General features: G+C 50.1%; 1 pseudogene; it reads left to right on the forward strand.

The window, feature by feature from the left end:
* The first annotated feature begins 3,570 nt into the window (after window positions 1–3,570).
* LOC123189516 (lactoylglutathione lyase-like) lies at window positions 3,571–20,276 on the forward strand (annotated as a pseudogene).
* The last annotated feature ends 2,380 nt before the right edge of the window (window positions 20,277–22,656 follow it).

Genomic DNA, 22,656 nt, shown 5'->3' on the forward strand with positions numbered 1-22,656 from the left:
TGAAGATCGAATCCTGTAACCTCCCGATGGTTATCGGGGGTGATTTTAATCTCCTTCGCTACCCTTCTAATAAAAACAATGATATCTTCTCTTGGCCTTTGGCGAATGCTTTTAACGAGTTTATTAGCTCCAATGCTATTCGTGAACTTCCTCGGGTTTGAGCCCGCTTTACTTGGTCCAATCACCAGGTTAATCCTGTTAGATCTGTTCTTGATAGAGTGTTCATTTGTCCTAGGTGGGACTCCCTCTTTCCTAGGGCTTCCCTTGGTGCCAAATGCATTGTTGGGTCTGACCATACCCCTCTAATTGTTGACGACGGCTCTGTTAACCTTAGACCCCCGGCTAGATTTCAATTTGATGCCTCTTGGCTGCTCGTTGATGGTTTTGTTGATATGTTAGCCGAGAAGATATCCCACCTGCTCTCCTCTAATACGCGCTCTTTCGGTCCTCTGGATGATTGGCACTATTGCTCCTATAATCTGCGTAAATTTCTTAGAGGCTGGTCTCGCAACCGTGCGGCGGAGGAGCGCCGCTCCAAGGATTTCCTCGAGGCCCAAATCTTGGCCCTAGACTTTACTGCCAATTCTGCTGGGCTCTCCGAGGATGGGTGCTCTGTGAGGTATAACCTCGAGGCTGCCTTAATGCAGTTGCACCATCAGGCCGAGGTGTATTGGCGCCAGCGGGGCACGCTCAATTGGACGCTAAAAGGCGATTCCCCCACTGCCTATTTCTTTGCCATTGTGAATGGTCGGAGGAGGCGTTGTGGCATCAACAATCTGATCATCAATGGTGTGCGGCCTTCGGACCAATCTGTTATTATGAATCATGTGCGGGACTTCTTCTCTACTTTGCTTGGGGCTAAACCTCCTTCGGGCCTCTCGATCTCCCCTTCTCTCTGGAACACGGGTTTAAAAGTATTGGCCGAGGATAATGCCTCGTTGATGATTCCCCTATCTGATCAGGAAATCTGGGATATAGTTAACTCTGCTAACCCGAATGCGGCCTCCGGGCCTGACGACTTTTCTATCCCTTTCTTCCGAAAATTCTGGCCTCAGCTAAGGCAGCTGGTTTGCAGTGTCATACAGGGCTTTTGCCTTGGTACTATCGATATTTCCCGCTTGACCTACGCCGTCATTACTCTGATCCCCAAGGTCAAGGGGCTGAATTAATCTCTCAATTTCGTCCTATTGCTCTGATTAATAATTTTGCCAAATTCCCGGCTAAGGGCTTTGCTAACCGCCTTTCTCCTGTTGCTCATAGAGTTATTAGCCCCTTCCAATCTGCTTTCATTAAGGGTCGTTTTATTTTAGATGGTATTCTTTCCTTGCACGAAATTGTGCATGACCTGCACTCTCGGAGCTCTAAAGCGATTATTCTTAAGTTAGATTTTGAGAAAGCCTACGACTCGGTCGGTTGGTCTTTTCTTAAGCAGGTCCTGCTCGCGAAAGGTTTTGATGGCGCTTATGTGCATCGTATCATGCAGTTGGTTACTGGGGGCCACACTGCCGTTTCGGTGAATGGGCATATTAGTAATTTTTTTGCCAATGGCAGGGGTCTTCGTCAAGGGGATCCTGCTTCCCCTGTTCTTTTTAACTTTGTGGCTGATGCCTTTTCTTGTATCCTCGCGAGGGCGACTCAATGCGGTCACATTAGTCCGGTGGTCTCTCATTTACTTCCCGAAGGGGTTTCTCACTTGCAGTATGCCGATGATACGATCATTATGGTTGAGCTGGATGATGCTTGTATTGCCAATTTGAAATTCATCCTTCTTTGCTTTGAAGCGGTCTCTGGCCTGAAGATTAACTTCTCCAAAAGCGAGGTCCTAGTTACTGGTGTTGATGATGCGGAAGCCTTGCGTGTGGCCAGGCTTCTTAACTACTCTTTAGGTTCCTTTCCCTTCAAGTATTTGGGCCTCCCAATTTCCCCTCTTAAACTTCTTGCTAAGGACTTTGCTCCGGTTGTCGCTAAAGTGGGAAACAGGGTCCTTCCATGGTGCAGTAGATACAATACTAACGCTGGCAAGGTGTCTTTAATCAACTCTTGTCTTTCGTCCCTTCCTATGTTCCTTATGGGTTTTTATCTCCTTTCGGCTGGCATTCATGCTGGCTTTGACAAACACAGGGGTGCCTTTTATTGGAATGCTGCGGATAATAAACGGAAATATAGATTAGTCAAGTGGCAGCTTATGTGTCGGCCTAAGAACCTTGGGGGGTTAGGCATTATTAATACGATGGTGATGAACAAATGCTTATTAATTAAATGGTGGTGGAAAATTATGACTACTGGGGCTGATTCTCTTTGGTATTCTATCCTCAAGGCCAAGTATTTCCCTCAATCTAGCCCCTTGTTTGCGTCTGCTAGAGGAGGGTCTCAATTCTGGAAGAACCTTGTCAAAGTCAGGCCTATTTTTTTGGAGCATGTTAAATTTATCGTGGGCAATGGTACGTCGGTTCGTTTTTGGCGGGATTGGTGGTGCGGAGATGCTCCTCTGGCTGCTAAGTTCCCGGTTTTGTTTTCTTACTGTCCTAAGCCGGACATCTCCATCATGGAGGTGGCGGATAATAATTGGGACCTGGCTTTTCGCCGCTCCCTGTCTCCTGAAGAGTTGGAGGATTGGCAAAATCTTTCTGCCCTCTTCCCTGTGCTCTCGGAGGTGCCGGATTCTGTTGTTTGGCCTCATTCGTCTTCTGGCAGGTTTTCGGTCAAGTCGCTCTACTCTAGGCTTATCGGAGGTGCCCCCTCGAATAGATTCTCTAACATCTGGAAGTCCAAAGTGCCTCCTAAGATTAAGATATTTCTTTGGCAAGCTTTCAGAGGCCGCCTTCCTGTGGCTGACCAGATTCGCAAGCGCAATGGTCCGGGATCGGAATTTTGTCACCTCTGTGGTGCTCTGGAAAACCCGGAACACATCTTTTTCCATTGTGTCTTGGCTAAGTTCGTTTGGAGCTGTGTCAGATCCTGGCTTCAGGTCTCTTGGAATCCCTCGTCCTTCTCTGAGCTTAGAACCCTAGCCAAGGTTCTGGTTGGGGTCACCAAGAGGGTGTTCTGGGTTGGCTTGGGTGCCTTATGTTGGGCTCTTTGGACTATTAGGAACAAGTTTACTATTGAGCATATCTTTCCATCTAAACCTGCTGACGTTCTTTTCAAATCTTGTATCATATTGCAGCAGTGGAGATTATTGACTAAAGACGACGATCGGGATGCCCTGGACGTGCTCATCACCAAAATTCGGGCTTCGGCATCCCTCTTCTCAGGGCTGGGCCCAAATGTCTGATCTATGTCGCGGTGGTTATATCCGTTTGGTGGTAGTCTTCTCTTTCCCTCCGGCCTGCGCGCCGTGTATGGCAGGGTGCCATGTATCGCTTTGAAACTTCTTTCGCTTGCTACAGGCTCTATGTTCGTTGGATTTGCGGTGTTTCGCTAACTGTTCGGGTTGTTCGGGTCTGTGACGCTGCCGTGTGGCTTTATTTATAAAGTCGGGCCAAGGTCTTTTTTCTAAAAAAGTTGGATGCCCCCCCCACGCCGCGCTTCTCTCTCATTTTTATTAGATGTAACACTCTTGCATCAGGGATGGCAACTCGTAGTGAAGCCACGAAGGCAGCTGAGGCTGTGCTTCAGTGGCATGAGCTTGAGTGGCATAAACAGGACAACAAGAGGATGCTCCATGCGGTTTATCGTGTCGGGGATCTGGACCGCATAATCAAGGATGTTACTATATTGCAAGTGACATTTGCAACATCTGCAAGTAATATCATGGCTTTGATGTGATCTTTGTCATTGTGGGAGGTTATACACAGAATGCTTTGGGATGAAACTGCTGAGGAAAAGAGATGTTCCTGATGAGAAGTACACCAACGCCTTCCTTGGCTTTGGACCAGAGGACACCAACTTCGCACTTGAATTGACATATAGTATGTTCAATGAGCTGCCAAAAGTTTTGTGGCACAGTTTCTCCAATATGCCACTTATGTTTGCAGTTGTACAATATGTATCAAACCAATAAGGAAAATAGATTTATCTCTTCATATGAACTGACCAACTCTTTTCCTGGTAAAGCATTTCAATTTTTGGTAACTTGTACTGTGCTAAAAATTTACCCTTGCTCAACAGACTATGGTGTTGACAAGTATGACATTGGAGAGCACTTTGGGCATTTCGGAATCGCTAACGAGGATGCAGTATTATCAACTTGCAATAGCCTATGTCGATGCTGTGAAATTATTATATTCATATGATATGATGGATGCAAATTTTTATTATTTAGATCATGGATGCAAATGCAGGTGTACAAGTTGGCTGAGCATGTTAAATCCAAGGGTGGCAATATCACTCGTGAACCTGGTCCTGTCAAGGGAGGATCCACTATTATTGCCTTTGCACAGGACCTGATGGCTACAGGTTTGCCCTTATCCAGAGGGCTGAGATAGAGATACATGAACCTCTTTGTCAAGTCATGCTTCGTGTTGGTGATCTTGAGCGTTCTATCAAGTTGTATGAGAAATTATTTTTTGCTTTTCTAAGGCTGGGCTATTCCAAAAGTTGGAGATGCTAAATATTTTTTTGTATCTCAGCAGTCTCATTCTCATACATGATGATGTATTGTTTGTTTCCATGCAGGCCCTTGGGATGAAGCTACTAACGAAGGACGTACCTGATTATAAGGTACCTTCTGTTCTAAGAATTTTTTTAGATGTAGTGTTCTTTCATCTTAGTAGACTGATTATTTAGGAGGACTTGAGCAGTGTGGCTTGCGCGGCGGCGGAGAGGAAGGGGTGGGAGGAGAGGAGGCGGAGCAGGGTGGGCACTGTCGTGGTTCTAACTCTGACAGCGATGTAGGGGGGTGAATATAGAGAGGCTAGATCTTAGCTATTGGGAAGTTCTTACACGCGAGGTTTACGAGTTCAGGCCCTTCTTAGGGGAAGTAATAGCCCTACGTCTCGGAGCCCGGAGGCGGTCGACTGGATTATGCGTGTATGGATTACAGGGGTGCGAACCCTTCATATTGAGGAGGGGGTGGCTTATATAGAGTTCGCCGGACCCCTCCTGCCCTCAGTAATGCAGGGTTTAAGGTACATTTAAGATTGGGCGTTTCTGGTAACGTCCCTAATAAAGTGCTATAATGATCATAAAGACTACTTAACAGCCGACCGTTTGCCTGCGGAGTGACTTTAGGTCTCCTGGCAGTCGAGTGGTTGGCTTCATGGTCGAGTGATAGCTTCTTGGGCGAGTGTCTTGAACCCGTCGAGTGGGATACCTTCAAGTCGATTGAAAGGTGACTTCTCCTAGGGGTGTCCTAGGGTAGGACTCTTTGGTCAGGTCCGTGTCCCTACCCTAGGTAGACACCTTCATCATTAGCCCCCGAATGGATCGAGGTTAGAGTGGGGAAAGAGTTGGAGATCTTTCCGACTGGTTCTTTGGGCTATGTGAGCGCCTCGTTTTGGGTCAATCGTCACGGATGACGTTGCCAACCTTTTTCAGTCGCCTTGATCCATTCCAGGCCTTTCGTCGAGTGAATTTCTTTGTTTGTGACATACCGAGCGCCGGCGCGATCGGGGTCTTCTGTTTTGACAAGTTGTTTTGTAGCCCGCGGATGTCGCGGGATTCGGATTTTGGGAAGTGCGCGGGACGGGAGCGGTCGCAGTAATCGGAAGCGATAAAGCGGAAGCTCCTCGATCCCCACGTCGTCTTTTTCGCCACGTACTGCGCGCGCGTCTGCTGCGGGATTTGACTGGATAGCCTGGGCCTACCAGTCAGCCACTCGGAAGCGGTCCCTTATAAATCGCCGGCTCGGGGTTTCCAAGCAGTGCGCTCTCTTCTCCTCCTTTCTTCCGCCTCTCCCCCTTCGCAAGTCCTTCCGCCACCTTCGTTCCCGCCCCAACACAACAGGCCCGTGCGAGACTTCGCCGGCGATGATGACGAAGAGCAAGACCTCCACTCTGGAGCGCGCGCAGAAGGCGGCGGCGGCGGGGAAAGGGAAGAGGTCAGCTCGGGGCGGATCTTCCTCTAGGACCGCTCTGCCCAAAGGTTGGATCCAGGGCGACTGGATGCCATCGGTGCTCCGGCAAGAGGATCTCGACGATATGGTCGAGGGGGGAGTCATTCCCCACGAAGCTGCGCGTCTTCCGGGGGGAGAGATCGAACCTCAACCCCGCGACGGTGAGTGCGTGCTCCTAGCCACCCACATCGACCGAGGGTTTTCTCTGCCGCCCCATCCTTTCTTCCGGAGTTTCCTGAATTTCTTCGGAGCGCAGCTCCACCACTTCACTCCCAACTCCATTGTCTACCTCGCTGCTTTCATCTCCATGTGTGAGGCTTTCTTGGGTTGTCGACCCCATTGGGGACTCTTCAAACACATCTTTACCTGCCGTTCTCAATCGGTCAAGAAGGCTAAGTCGAGTGACGAGAGGACGCAGGTGATCCAGCTGTGCGGGGGCCTGGCGATCCAGACGAGGGGGAAGAGTTGTTTTCCATCTATCACCTTCCCGGAGTCGGTCCGTGGCTGGCAGTCGACCTGGTTCTACTGCAAGGACGAGGCGACCCCAGGACAGTCGACTGGTCTTCCTCTTTTTTCCCTCGACCGAGCCGAGAAGCCTGCCTCTCTGAAAGTCGCGCCGGAGGAAAAGGCCCAAGTCAAGGTGCTGGCAGGTCGAGTGGTTGAGCTTGTCCGCGAGGGTGTGACTGGTATGGACCTGCTGGAGGTCTTCCTTCAAAGGCGCATCCAACCGCTCCAGGCCCGCGACCACCCGATGTGGCTGTATTCGGGTCTTGACGACACCACTCGGGTCCACCCGGAGGAGGTCACCGACGAGATGGTGGAGGGGTGGCTGTCGAGCATCACGGGGAACAAAGACAACCCCCGAGGAGCCAGGAGGGTAACCCCACTCGACAACTCGTATGAGGTGGACCAGGTATGTCTTTGTGCTCCCGACTGATATCTTGTCTTCTGCATTGGTCTTCTTTGAATAAGTCGATTGACTTTCGTCTTGCCTGTTGTGTCGACTGAGGAAGGGGAGGCGAGCGGAGGCGAGAGCGGGGACGACCAAGGCGAGTGGGAGTCCGACGGTGAGGGAGAGGGAGGCGACGACATCTTCTCCAGCGAAGGGGAGGAGGAGGAGGTTGAACCCCCCCCGCCCGGAGGGGCGATCCAAGCTCACCCACGATCCAGCGCGGGAACGTGGCAAGGCGACTGCTCCTGTTGGGCAGTCGTCGAAACGCCCTCGGACCTCTTCTCCTCCGCCGACTGGGAAGGCTCCCAAGCATCCACGAGCGACGCCATCCAAGCCGCCCAAGGCTCTGCCCAAGATGAAGATAGCTGTTCCTACCATTTCCGGGTAATAATAAGACTTGCTTTCCTTTGTCGACCGTGGACGGATCCTTGGTCGATTCACTGAACCAACTGATTGACTTTCGAGATTTGCAGCGGTGCTACTTCTGAGGTCTCCGCCAGGAACGACGACCAAGAGATGGAGGACGCTGTTACCTCCAACCCTGGTACGATTGCTGACGTCCTGCCTTTGAGTCGACTGAACCTTTATTGCTACTCTGGTCGATTGAATGTTTTCCTTGTAGCTCCTCCTCATGTTATCGACCTCCCGGATGACGACGACGACGGTCCGTTGAGAGTGAGGAGGCACAAGAGGGCGTCGGCTGACAAGACCCCCCAATCCGCTCCGGCGTCCGAGGCCGTGGCTCGGGATGGTGGTGACACCACTCGGGCTTCTGTGACCTTCGCCGTTCCTCTGGCGAGTGCGCGGCCCTCGGCGTCGACTGCGGATCCACCTTCGCTTTTTGCTGCGTACCCCGTCCCTGAGGACCAAGCGGCTGCTGCAAAGGAGGCTATACGCCAGGCGGGGATCATGATGGAGCAAGTGAAGATGGCTCGGGAGGCCAGCCAAGCAGCCTATGACGCGAGTTCGGCTCTTCAGAGCAACGTCCAGGTCAGTCGACTCGACACTTGGTCTGTTATGATATGCTGTTTGAAGAGTCTCTTTTCCGAAGATCTTTTGTATCTGTATCTGTACACCCACTGGGTGTGTCTGCCAATCCTTTGGACGAGTGGGGGCACGCTAAGTGCACCCACTGGGTGTAGTCCCCGAGACTACGGTGGACTGCTGGCAGTCGACTGTAGTCTTTACATTGTGTTGCTGTAGCTGTATTTCTTCACTCGGTTTGGTCGGGCCAGGTCGAGTGGAATTGTATCCGGTCGACTGCGGGCAGTCGACTTTTTTTTTGGTCGAACCAGTGGGGGCACGCTGAGTGCACCCACTGGGTGTAGTCCCCGAGACTACTGTCGAATGTTTTTGATTCGGCTGTGGTCTTAGAAACGTCATCATTGTCTCTTAGTTACTCGGAAGCAACTTATCTTGGACGTCTGTCGACTGATTTTCCTTTTTACAGAAATCTTGCGAACTTGTAGCTCGCTATACTGAGTTGGAGAATCAGCAGATCCAGCTCAACCTTAACTTGAAGCTTGCTCAGGAGAATTTGAGGAAGGCGCAAGAAGAAGCGAAAGGTATGGCTGGTGAGGTTCTCTATTCTTAACGGGTGGCTTTTCTTTCTTCTCCATTCTTGATGTTGGTTCCACTCGACGCGCCACAGATAAACTGGAGGAAGCTCTGAAGAAGAAGGACCAAGACCTTGCAGAGGCACAGAAGGAGGCCTCAAGCAAAACGAAGCTTGCAGAGGAGAAATTGGCTTCGGTCGGAGCTCTTGAACAGGAGAACTCCAGACTGAAAACCGCTCTCGAGACAGCTAATCGAGATGCCAGTCGACTGAAGAAGGAGAAGATGGCTCTGCACGACAAGGCGGGTGAGCTGGTGGGGAAGGTAAAAGATCTGGAAGCTTATCTCGGTGGACTTGCCAAGAAGTTGTTTGTCATGCTCGAAGGTAATTACTCTGCCCCGACTGTCTTGCAGTTTGCCGAGCCTACATAGGGCCACTGTCTTACTCTTGAATCGTGTTTGCAGAATTCTGTCAGAACTTTGAAGAGGAGACTAGTCGAGTGGAGCCAAGCTTGGACCCTGTTAACTCTCTTGTGAAGGACGAGGCTGCCATGAACGTGCTCCGACTGGAGTCTCATGTTGCCAGCGTCGTTGATTATCTGGCTTGGCTGAAAGTTGCAATGTCGCGGATCAACACATCACTCTGGCCTGGGACGACGCTTCAGAACGACCTCGAGTCTCTGATGGCTCGACTTAACGAAGTCTCAGGTCGAGTGGCGGAATGGAAGAAATCTTCTGCTAGATGTGGTGCTGATGTCGCTCTGTCTCTGGTCCGCGTCCATTGCAAGGAGGCGCGAGAAGAAAAGCTGGCGGCCATCCAAGTTGCCAATACCAGGAAGCACAGCTTTCAAGACTTCATGGAGACCTTCATCGCTGCTGCCACCCGCATTGCTGATGGGATCGACTTGGATGAGTTCGTCGCCCCTTCCAGTCCTCCTCCCGAGGAGTGAAAAACTTTGAATTTACCTCGGGATGCCGAGTGGATTTGTAACCGTTTAAACTCCGCCGAGTCGAGGGCTCGAGTACTTTGAGGTCTGGGACCTTCTGGGCTTTTTCTGAACTTGATTTCTCGTTGGATATCTTCATGTTTTGATTCGTCGAGTGGAACTTGATCTTCACTTGGAATAATCTTGTATTTGCGACGCAGCTCCGAGGGAGAAGGTACCGGTCGACTCGCGGATTGGGTCGAGTCTTGTACTTAGGCGAGCATTGGGCTATAGCTAAGCCCCCGAGTGGGAGGTTGGCTCTCCACTCGGTAGGATTTTTAAACACTTAGGCGAGCACTGGGCTGCAGCTAAGCCCCCGAGTGGGAGGTTTGCTCTCCACTCGGTAGGATTTTTTCAAACTTAGGCGAGTGCCGGACTGCAGCTAAGTCTCTAGGCGAGAGAACTTAGGCGAGTGCTGGACTGCAGCTAAGCCCCCGAGTGGGAGGATCTCTCTCCACTCGGTAGGATTTTTTCAAACTTAGGCGAGTGCCGGACTGCAGCTAAGTCTCTAGGCGAGAGAACTTAGGCGAGTGCTGGACTGCAGCTAAGCCCCCGAGTGGGAGGATCGCTCTCCACTCGGTAGGATTTTTTCAAACTTAGGCGAGTGCCGGACTGCAGCTAAGTCTCTAGGCGAGAGAACTTAGGCGAGTGCTGGACTGCAGCTAAGCCCCCGAGTGGGAGGTTTGCTCTCCACTCGGTAGGAACTTTTCAAACTTAGGCGAGTGTCGGACTGCAGCTAAGTCTCTAGGCGAGAGAACTTAGGCGAGTGCTGGACTGCAGCTAAGCCCCCGAGTGGGAGGATCGCTCTCCACTCGGTAGGATTTTTTTCAAACTTAGGCGAGCACTGAGCTGCAGCTAAGCCCCCGAGTGGGAGGTTTGCTCTCCACTCGGTAGGATTTTTTCAAACTTAGGCGAGTGCCGGACTGCAGCTAAGTCTCTAGGCGAGAGAACTTAGGCGAGTGCTGGACTGCAGCTAAGCCCCCGAGTGGGAGGTTTGCTCTCCACTCGGTAGGATTTTTTTCAAACTTAGGTGAGTGCTGGACTGCAGCTAAGTCTCTAGGCGAGAGAACTTAGGCGAGTGCTGGACTGCAGCTAAGCCCCCGAGTGGGAGGATCGCTCTCCACTCGGTAGGATTTTTTCAAACTTAGGCGAGTGCCGGACTGCAGCTAAGTCTCTAGGCGAGGGAACTTAGGCGAGTGCTGGACTGCAGCTAAGCCCCCGAGTGGGAGGATCGCTCTCCACTCGGTAGGATTTTTTCAAACTTAGGCGAAACGGATTCGCAGCTAAGTCACCCACTGGGGGATTCCGTATGTAAACAAAAGTGACAACAATTAATGGAACACTCTTGCCTTTGATAAAAATGAACTGCAGGAATTTTTCTTATTACATCTCGTCCAAGGGAGAGCTCAAGTGTAAAAGGGGCGGAGTAGTTCCGCATTCCAAGCTCGAGGCTCGTCGATCTGGCGATCAACATTGTAGAGGTGATACGCTCCATTGTGGAGGACTCTGGTGATGATGAAGGGGCCTTCCCAAGTAGGTGCAAGCTTGTGTGGTTTCTGTTGATCCACTCGGAGGACCAAATCTCCTTCTTGGAAGGCTCGACTCTTCACATTCCGGGCGTGGAATCGACACAAGTCTTGCTGATAAATGGTCGATCTGATCATGGCCATCTCCCTCTCTTCTTCTAGGAGGTCGACTGCGTCTTGCCGGGCCTGTTCTGCTTCATCTTCGGTGTAAAGCTCGACTCGGGGCGCGTTGTGAAGAAGATCACTTGGCAGAACCGCTTCGGCTCCATAAACCAGAAAGAATGGAGTTCTTCCAGTCGACCGGTTAGGGGTGGTCCTCAATCCCCACAGAACTGACGGAAGCTCGTCGACCCAAGCACCTGCCGCGTGCTTGAGATCACGCATCAGCCGAGGCTTCAGTCCTTTGAGAATCAAACCATTTGCTCTTTCAGCTTGTCCATTCGACTGAGGATGCGCGACCGACGCGTAGTCGACTCGTGTGCCTTGAGAGGCGCAAAAAGCTCTGAACTGGTCCGAATCGAAGTTTGACCCATTGTCAGTGATGATGCTATGAGGGACTCCATATCTGAATGTTAGTCCTCTGACGAAACTGATAGCAGTGCCAGCATCGAGGTTCTTGATAGGCTTGGCTTCAATCCATTTGGTGAACTTGTCGACTGCCACAAGCACATGCGTGAATCCGCTCCTGCCTGTTCTCAGTGGACCAACCATGTCCAGTCCCCAGACAGCAAAGGGCCAGACGAGTGGAATGGTCTTCAGGGCTGATGCAGGCTTGTGTGACATGTTGGAGTAGAACTGGCAGCCTCCACACTTGTCGACTATCTCTTTTGCCATCTCATTTGCTCTAGGCCAGTAAAATCCCGCTCGGTATGCTTTAGCCACAATGGTCCGAGAGGACGCATGGTGGCCACAGGTCCCCGAGTGGATATCATCAAGGATTATCCGACCTTCTTCTGGTGTTATGCACTTCTGACCGATTCCAGTCGCGCTTTCTCTATACAACTGCCCCTTTATGACTGTGAAGGCCTTGGATCGGCGGACGATCTGTCGAGCCTCTTCCTCGTCTTCTGGGAGCTCTTTCCTTAGGATATACGCGATGTACGGTATCGTCCAGTCGGGAGTGATTGCCAAGACTTCCATGATTAGGTCGACCACAGCAGGAACTTCGACTTCAGTCGGATCTGTGGCACTTTTCGGTTGTGGGGCTTCTTCTGTGAAAGGATCCTCCTGGACTGACGGCGAGCGGATGTGCTCCAGAAACACATTGCTGGGAATGGCTTCTCTCTTGGAGCCTATTTTTGCCAGATCATCAGCTGCTTGGTTTTTCAGTCGGGGGATGTGATGAAGCTCTAACCCCTCGAATTTCTTTTCTAGCTTTCTCACTGCATTGCAATAACCAGTCATAGCTGGACTTCTGACGTCCCACTCCTTCATCACCTGATTAACCACCAAATCTGAGTCGCCATAGACCATGAGGCGACGGACGCCGAGTGAAATGGCCATGCGCAACCCATACAAAAGTGCTTCATACTCTGCTTCATTGTTGGAGGAATCGAAGTGAATCTGGAGAACATATCTGAGCTTATCTCCTCGGGGGGAGACTAGAACTACCCCAGCACCGGAACCATTCAGCATCTTAGATCCATCGAAGAACATGGTCCAGTGCTCCGAGTGAACTTGAGTCGGAAGTTGCTGTTCAATCCACTCGGCGATGAAATCTGCGATTGCTTGGGACTTGATAGCCTTCTTTGCTTCAAACTTGATATCTAAGGGAAGGAGTTCAATCGCCCACTTGGCCACTCGACCAGTTGCATCTCTGTTATGCAGAATCTCTGACAGTGGGGCGTCGCTGACGACTGTAATGGAGTGGTCAGAGAAGTAATGTGCAACCTTCTTGGTGGTCATATAAATCCCATATACAAGCTTCTGGTAGTGAGGGTATCTTTGTTTTGAAGGTGTCAAAACTTCAGACACATAATAGACTGGGCGCTGAACTCTGAAGGCCTTTCCTTCTTCTTCCCGCTCGACCGTAAGTACTGTGCTGACAACTTGCCCTGTGGCTGCAATGTAAAGCAGCAGAGGCTCTTTGCTGATTGGGGCGGCAAGCACCGGCTGGGTGGAGAGCAGAGCTTTGAGCTCTGCAAATGCTGCATCAGCTTCCGGAGTCCACTCGAACTTGTCAGACTTCTTCATCAGTCGGTAAAGGGGCAACGCCTTTTCACCGAGACGAGAAATGAATCGACTTAGGGCGGCCAAGCAGCCTGTAAGCTTTTGGACGTCGTGCACGCGAACGGGACGCTTCATCCGGAGTATGGTGCCAACTTTTTCAGGATTGGCGTCGATCCCCCGTTCGGAAACGAGAAAACCGAGTAACTTTCCACCTGGAACTCCGAATGTGCACTTTGATGGATTGAGCTTGATATCATACCTCCTGAGGTTGGCAAAGGTTTCGGCAAGGTCAGCTCGCAGGTCGGAACCTTTGCGTGACTTGACCACAATATCATCCATGTATGCCTCCACATTCCGACTGATTTGAGTGAGTAAACACTTCTGAATCATTCTCATGAACGTGGCTCCGGCGTTCTTGAGGCCGAACGGCATGGTGACATAACAGAAGCATCCGAATGGGGTGATGAAAGCTGTTTTGATTTCGTCGGGTCCATACAGACGGATCTGATGGTACCCGGAATAAGCATCTAGAAAAGACAATCTCTCGCACCCCGCAGTCGAGTCGACTATTTGGTCGATGCGAGGGAGAGGAAAATGATCTTTCGGGCAGGCCCGATTGATATGTTTGAAATCAATGCACATGCGAAGTGACTTGTCCTTCTTGGGGACCATGACGACATTGGCGAGCCACTCGGAGTGGTAAATCTCTCGGATAAACTCCGCTGCTAAGAGCCGAGCCACCTCCTCGCCAATGGCTTTCCTCTTCTGGACGGCGGACCGTCGAAGATGTTCTTTCACAGGCTTGAACTTCGGGTCGACTCGTAGACGGTGCTCAGCCAGCCCTCTGGGAACTCCAGGCATGTCAGAGGGTTTCCATGCGAAGATGTCCCAGTTCTCACGGAGGAGCTGGATGAGCGCTTCTTCCTATTTGGAGTCAAGCGTCGTTGAGATGTGAGTCGGGGCAGCATCGGGGTCGGTCGGGTGAATGTGGACTGTCTTTGTTTCACCGGACGACTGAAAAGCTGATTCTGAAGCAGGCTTCTTGGCTCGTAGCAACTCGCTTGGATCGGCAGTCTTTTGGTACTCTTGCAGCTCGACCACTGCCATCTGAGCATCTGCAATCTTTGAGCCCTTCTGAAAGCACTCTTCCGCCTTCTTCCGATTGCCTGTAACAGTGATCACACCTTTGGGGCCAGGCATCTTCAGTTTGAGATACACGTAACATGGCCGGGCCATGAAGCGTGCGTAAGCTGGCCTGCCCAAAATGGCGTGATAAGCACTTTGGAAGTCCACAACCTCGAATGTCAACTTTTCCTTGCGGTAATTCTTTGAATCACCGAAAACCACATCAAGAGCGATCTGGCCGAGTGATTGGGCTTTCTTCCCAGGAATGACTCCGTGGAAACTCATGTTACTGGTGCTGAGCCTGGACATCGGAATGCCCATTCCTTTCAATGTTTCAGCATACAGTATGTTCAGGCCACTGCCACCATCCATCAGGACTTTAGTCAGTCGAGTGCCTTCAACAATTGGGTCGACCACCAAAGCTTGCCTCCCAGGGGTGGCAATGTGCGTCGGGTGATCAGACTGGTCGAATGTGATGGCAGTCTGAGACCACTTCAGGTAACTGGGTGTTGCCGGGGCAACCATGTTCACCTCTCGGTTAATGACTTTCAGTCGACTTTTGCTTTCGACATCGGCAAAAATCATCAGGGTGGAATTGACTTGGGGGTATCCATCGTCACTGTCTTCCTTGTCCTCGACTCTGTCCGACTCTTTTTCCTTATCCTTGGACTGCTTTCCTTGGAACTGCTGGATCAGGAGCCGGCACTGTCGAGTGGTATGCTTTGGGTAAATAAAATTACCCTCTTCATCCTTCTTGGTGTGGATGTGACATGGCAGATCCAAAACATCATTTCCGTCTTGATCCTTGACTTTCTTGGGCTTCCAGGGGCCTTTGGGTTTTCCCTTGAAATTTCCCTGGGTTGCGGCCAGGGCCTCCCCAGGGGCGGCTGGCTCGGCCTTCCGCTTCTGCTTCCGACTGGAATTGCCTCCGGTTTCCTGGGCGACTGCTTTCTGCTTGCCACTCCGGAGTCGATCTTCATCTTCTCCGTTAGCGTACTTGGTGGCAATCTCCATCATCCGATTCAGAGACATCTCTCCAGTTCGACCGAACTTCAGATTCAACTCTCTGTATTTAACACCTTCCTTGAAGGCACAAACTGCTTGATGGTCTGGCACATTCTCAACCGAGTGATGCAGCGTGATCCACCTCTGGATGTATTCCCTCAGAGTTTCATTCGGCTTCTGCACGCAAGACCGCAACTCTGTAAGGCCTGCAGGTCGCTTGCATGTTCCTTCAAAGGTCGTGATAAACACTCGGGAGAGGTCCTCCCAAGTGTAAATGCTGCTGGGTGCTAACTGATTTAGCCACGCTCTGGCCGAGCCCTCTAACATGAGAGGCAAATGCTTCATGGCCACCTCATCATTGCCACCGCCAATCTGTACAGCCACTCGGTAATCTTCGAGCCAGGTGTCAGGCTTAGATTCACCGGTGAACTTGCTGATTCCAGTCGCCAGCCTGAAATTGGGAGGAATCACTGCGGCTCTGATGGCTCGACTGAAACACTCTGGCCCTGAAGCACGTACTCCGCTGCTGGCAGGCGCATCTCTGTTGTGGCCTTCTCGATGAGCTCTGTTCCTGTCAACCAAACCTTGAACGAGGATGGATCTCGCATCAAAGCCTGGGTCTCTGGGGTCGACTGGAATCCTCTGCCCAACACTATGAGGGCGTCTGTCATCTTGCCGTCGAGGCGCATATGACCCACTCCTCGGGGGAGGGGTTGGCACTCGACGTCGATCATCACGGTCGAATCGGTGATCATACTGCTCATTCCTCCTGTACTGGTCACGCCGGTCACCACGTCCCTCACGCCTCGGGGGCGATCTCGGGCTGTGAGCCGACTCGACTGTATCTGTTGCGACAGATCGACTGTGGATCCTATTCCGCGACTGAGAGACAGCGGAATTCTGGTTTCCCGCCGCCCGGAGCAATGCTCTGATCTGTAACAAGCCCCTTCCAGCCTCCGACTGGGAGGGCTGAATCGATTCTGCTATACGGGCCGCGGCGGCCAAATTCTGAACTGGGGTTCGATATACCTGCGTCAGCGGGAAGAGCTGGCGTCGACTAGACTTGGGAGCCCGCTGACGCGCTTGCTCGTCGAGTGCTCGCTGGAGATTCTCCAGTCGAGTGCACTCGGCCAAGTTGGCCAAACGCGCGTCCTCCAGGGCCCGGGCCTCGGGGGTCTCTTCGACGATAGGAGTGCGGAACGCGTCCATGTTCCGGCGGCGAAGCTCCTCTCGCTGTAATGACGTGAGAGGTTCGGGGAGATACTCATCGTGGGGATGCGACGGATCGCCCCCACCCGCGCCTCCATCAGTGCGAGGGAAACCGGGAGGACTGTGTGTTCCGTCTACCGCCAGAATCTCAGCCGCTGGGTCGCTGCTATCGCACTCGGTTGCGGTCTCCGCGGAGCCAGTCGACAGGTCGAACAGGCCGCAGAGGGATTCGTCGGGCTCGATTGCCGCGAGTTGCGGGGTGGCCGACTGGCGAGCCACGACATGCCTCACCCACCTCTGAAGTCTCGACCGACCAGAGCGCTTGCGCCGGTGGGAGACAGAGCGGGGAGACGATACGGGGGCCGACCGATACTGGGTCGACGGCTGCCGCAGGAGGACGCCACGAACGAATGCGCGGAAATGCGTCGCACCGCGGACGGGGAGCGCGTCGACGTCGAGTGGTGCCTCCTGAAGCCAGGCGGAGTCATCGACGATGAAGGTGAGCGCGCCGAGATGGATCTCGCGGTTCTCCACCAAAACTCCGCAAGAAAACATGATCAAAGGGATCGGAAAAGATCGCAACTTCTCCAACTAAGCGCTAAGATTCCGCCCCCACGGTGGGCGCCAACTGTCGTGGTTCTAACTCTGACAGCGATGTAGGGGGGTGAATATAGAGAGGCTAGATCTTAGCTATTGGGAAGTTGTTACACGCGAGGTTTACGAGTTCAGGCCCTTCTCAGAGGAAGTAATAGCCCTACGTCTCGGAGCCCGGAGGCGGTCGACTGGATTATGCGTGTATGGACTACAGGGGTGCAAACCCTTCATACCGAGGAGGGGGGTGGCTTATATAGAGTTCGCCGGACCCCTCCTGCCCTCAGTAATGCAGGGTTTAAGGTACATTTAAGATTGGGCGTTTCTGGTAACGTCCCTAATAAAGTGCTATAATGATCATAAAGACTACTTAACAGCCGACCGTTTACCTGCGGAGTGACTTTAGGTCTCCTGGCAGTCGAGTGATACCTTCTTGGGCGAGTGTCTTGAACCCGTCGAGTGGGATACCTTCAAGTCGATTGAAAGGTGACTTCTCCTAGGGGTGTCCTAGGGTAGGACTCTTTGGTCAGGTCCGTGTCCCTACCCTAGGTACACACCTTCATCAGGCACCTCCAGAGACAGCCGCAGAGCACGCGCCATCTCGTCGAGCGAAGTGGACGAGTTGTGCTGTTCGTTTACTTCCTGATGATCACGCTGGGCGCAGCCAAGGGGACTGCAATCGACCTGGCCAAGTTCGTCGACAAGGTTGATTTATTTCACATCCCATCCCCTCATCCTCCGTCTCTAATTTTTTTTTGTCAGCATAACAATCCGGTGCTCCAAATTTGCACATGATAAGGATTTAGCTATTGAACACAATTAAGTGGCTTCCTATGAATAGTTGCAATGCAGATTGCCTTGTGATATGAATGAAGGGGAAATATATCTTTTTGCACTCTGTGTTTGTGTTAACTTGAGCTGGCTGGTGCTATGTACGGTAGTCGTTTTAAGTCGTCGGGTGAAGTTGACGAAACCTGCCACATACTCCCTACTTTTTTGTTTATTTAAATCGGGTCCTATCATAAGTAAAGTATTTTTGTTGGACGTTGCACGAACCACAAAACCTGGGATTAATTGTGCATTCCAAAACCTAGTCTTTTGTGACACGTGAGCTGTAAAACCTAGGTTTTGTGAAATTCACTCACATAATTTGTGCTTCCTATAAGACTGGGTATAAGAACACAAAAAGGATGTATAAGCTGAAGAATGTATACATATTACAGTCTCTTGTTCTAGTAGCTGAAGAATGTATAACCTCCTTTATTCGTTTCAATGCGTGGACCCTTTTGTAGCTTTCAGGTTTGTTCTATATGCTGACCTGCTGCCATATTCATATGTCCAGTGACAGGAACTTTAAAGGCATAATATGACCAGCACTCAACTTAGTGCTAGATTCCCCGCAAAAAAAAAAAAACAACTTAGTGCTAGATGAAGCGGTTGAGTCTGAAAGAGGTACTTTCTGATTCCTTTGGTTCTTTTGTATAACGCTTGGTATTGCTTATTGAAATTGGCAAGAGCTAGGGACTTAGGACACACATTTTATATCTCAATTATTTGGGCAGTTAGTATTTTTTTGCTAGCTAATTGGTTAACTAAAATTCGGCTAAGGGATAAGATAACTGCTTATTAGAACTCTGAGTGAGCTAAGTGTAGACGGGGCATGGGATTCTTTGTTCTGCAAAGAACTAGATCATCCATCAACCATACTAGTGCTACATTTCTCAGTAAGTATATGCCTGGCTGCGTATCCGGATGGAATATTGTTAAGTTAGTTTTTACCGCGCTGAACAGAATGAAGTTACCAGGGAAAGGGAAAACCAGACAGCTTGGCCTCATTGTAAGTATTTGTTTTCTGACAGTTTTGATTTTATACTTAGTCATTCCTCTATTATTTGAGTGATGCGATAGATTAGGGGAGCTGTCAGGTTGTTAGCAACAAATGAATTCAGAAAAGGTAGGCTCAGCCTATCAGGCGCTAGTGTTTCTACTCCCTCTGTTCGTTTTTTTAAGGCGTTTTAGACATTTTAGGCAGCGTGTAAAACAGCTTAATTTCAATTGTCTGAAACAACTTACAAAAGTGAACGGAGGGAGTAGTAGATTATCCTTTAGGATGAGTAGTCAGTCCTCCTGTGGTTACCTGAAGAAACGTAAGAAACTACCTTCTCCGTTCGAAAATGCTTGTCATCGAAATGGACAAAAAGGGATGTATCTAGAACTAAAATACATCTAGATACATCCCCTTTTATTCATTTTGATGACAAGTATTTCCGGATGGAGGGATTACCTACATAATTTTGAGGTCTCTGCTAAATAATTCACTTTTGGTATATGTGCCGTTGCTGCGCCCTGTTTACAACTACAGGTCTGAACTTGATGTGTCCTGTTGTGTTTTTTTGCAGGCGTGCAGGAGCACGGCGGTCATGCTGGTCTCACCATGAGATGGCGAACCCTTTCCTCGCCGATGGGGCATAAGCTTGCATTGGTTGGTTATATACTCCTATTTAGAACCCGAACGTTTTAATTTTCACTGCACAAGTTCAAATATTGACCCTTGGTTGCTAAAGTGCTGCTGCTGCTAAGTAACTCTGTGTTTTTTCTGTTAAGAATTAATTAACTTATGTTAATTAGGGATAATCCCTGCCTCTCCCCTAACCACCGTCGCTTGCTAGGCAGCGGACGCGACTATTGGCTCGTGTCTTTCTTCTAAAAGACACCTCTTGTAACACACCCTTTGGGAGGGTATAAATACCCACATCAGTGAATAAGAAAGTGCTGTTCGTTTGCTTTATCTCTTAACACGTTATTGGCACTTTTCTCTGCCGAGAGCAATTAGGCCACAGAACGAGAAACAGACAGGCCGTCCCAAGAACGACGGCTGCATGCACGGCGTCGCCGACATGGAAGACGGCGGCCTTAACAAAGAATGGTGCAACCATGCATCAACTATTTGGCATCGCGACGCACCAAGACGGCTTCGGTTGCCGCGGCGCGAGGCGTCAGCAACGGCACGCGACGGCACGGCCGGCTACGCAGCGGCATGTAGTGCCACGGCGACTGTATGCGACTGCGGGTCGCATCTGACGCGGCGTCAACAACGCGGGCTGCAGCGGCAGTGCGACGGCGGCACGGCCACGCGAGAAGAGTTGCCTCGCCATCGGCGCTGAGCACGGCCATGCACAGGCCATCCACGAAATAGACGACTGCATGCATTCATTCGTACAGGAAGTTGATCAGTAGAATGCTAATTTAGTTGTCGTATTTTGATTAAGAACAATCAGCCGATGATTGATATGATTATGCTTTCATGTACTTCCTGCGAGAATCACTTCACCGAATCTGGCACAAGATGAGGATGGATCGACCGTCTACTACAAAAAGCAGGACCATTAAACTCGGTAGATCATGGTTCTCCATCATACAAACAAAGCGGGTCACGCCGGCGGCATCGCCAGCATCTCAGGATTGTCAACATCCCAAAACGCCAAAACGCAGTGTGCATGGCGTCGGCGGCGCGACGGCTTGGCAGCGACTGTCGGCTGCGAGGTGACGTATGCGACGCGGCCTCGGGGATGGATGCCCTCCGCAGCAACTCGGCTCTGGCCGAAGTCGTGGCACCGACGTACTCCGATGCGGAGACAACCGGCGTGCACGGAACCACCGCCGGCGGTGGTGGTTATGGGAATTTTTCCGATTGGAAACTGCTCCCCTGCCGCTCAGGTATGGCCACGAAAGGCCAGGGAGGTCCACAACGGTCCTAATGGGCTAGGCCCATGCTCGGGAACTTCCCGTAATAAATAACCTGAAAAAAAAAGGAGAAAACGGGACAAGGAAAGAAATGAAGTGGCATGTGTGTGTGCCATGGGTTTGGGCAATGCTATATAGCTTCGGCCCAGGCCAAAATTTTCTTTCTTTTCTGTTTTTTCTTCTTCTGTTTGAGCATTTAGCTCTACAGTTTTTGTTCAGAATGTGTTTTCACGGTAATTGCTTGTATATTACCGTATTGTGAAGCACATTAGTACATCAACATACCTGATTACGCAATTTGATGATTGCCATATGTTGACGATGTTTGAAACTTAATTTACTAGAGTAAATTAATTGTGTATGATGGTTTCATGCAGGATATGTTGGACATATCCAAGAGAGTGTTTTCCTGTGTTTGCCATTGATGGCATCAATAATCAAACCTAGGCCATGAATGTCAAGATTAACTTGGCGGCCCGGGATCTCAGTTCCCACATAACCACACCCGCTCAGGGGCTCCGGCTATAGTCACTATAGCAAAGTATGTTACATTGCACTTCACTACACCATGATCTATAAAGGTATCTGATACTCTAGAGCTCTTTTGAGGAGCAATGTGATCAATATATGGTGATGATGATGCTTGAAGTGCATAGGAAATGGATGCTCGTCCGATTCCATGAATTTGAGTCAGTGACAACATACAACTCTAATGAGCATCAAATCAACCGAGGGTTGAGATTCTGCGATAGTGCGGTTTCAGATTCCAATTTCATCGATGAAATGTGTTCCACTTTTAATCCTTTTATGAGGATTTTGACTGAATTGTTTTGTCAATGGTGAAGGAAAGTGGAGACATGATGAGAAACAGAATATGAATGGAGCACAAAAGGGCAAAAGTCATTTCTTGGAGAATGACAAGGTCAGTAGCCTCGGTTGCTACACAAGTGGTTATACGACTCACAATGTAAGGAAATGTGATACTTCCATGCATTTGGTGGATTTGTACATTCATCAATTGGCTAAGGGCAAGAGGCCCATGGGAACAAGTGTGAATCTTACTTCACTTGCAATAACAATGATTTCCCAATGGTTGAAAGTTCCTAGATGTTCCTCGGAACACGAGCAACTAGGATCATGCTCAGCAAAAGGAAGGTCCACTATTGAGTATCGATGACATGTTAGTGGACTTCAATTTTATTGACATATATGGAGACCGGATTCGGTCTCTTTTGTCATGCATTGTAATGATGTCTATAGACATATTACATGTTGTAAAATGAATTATGTCCATCAACATAATATGATAGCTATGTCATCAGACATGATGCTTGTGGTATATCCTCTGACATATATAGCTTATGATGTATGTATTATTTCCATATGAGTTCAATCATATGTTGAAATTGGTTTCTTTCTCTTTAGAAACTTAACGAAATAATCCAATTGAGAAGAAAATGTGTTAAGTGGAAACTGGGTCTACTAACACGATATTTTGGGAGATTAAGTGTTTCCATTGCAAGCTCTTGATAAGAGTAATGGAAGTGTCATGACAATTGTGGTCGTGATACGGTAATTGTTGGTTCTGGTCAAGCCACAATTACACTCCCTATGGGTACTACATGGTAATCATGGGTGCATTGATGTATCTAGATTCTACTCGTAGCTTGCTGAGTTTTAAGGATATCCGCAATGGTTTCTATGTTGAAACCCATAAAGCGAGTGAGGTTGGAAGCCTACTCATGACTCAGCAAAAGGGATTTGAATGAAATCCTAGACAAAATGTCTTCTCTATCTTTC

The sequence above is a fragment of the Triticum aestivum genome, chromosome 1A (assembly GCF_018294505.1).
Source record: "Triticum aestivum cultivar Chinese Spring chromosome 1A, IWGSC CS RefSeq v2.1, whole genome shotgun sequence".
In the NCBI taxonomy this organism is placed as follows: Eukaryota; Viridiplantae; Streptophyta; class Magnoliopsida; order Poales; family Poaceae; genus Triticum; species Triticum aestivum.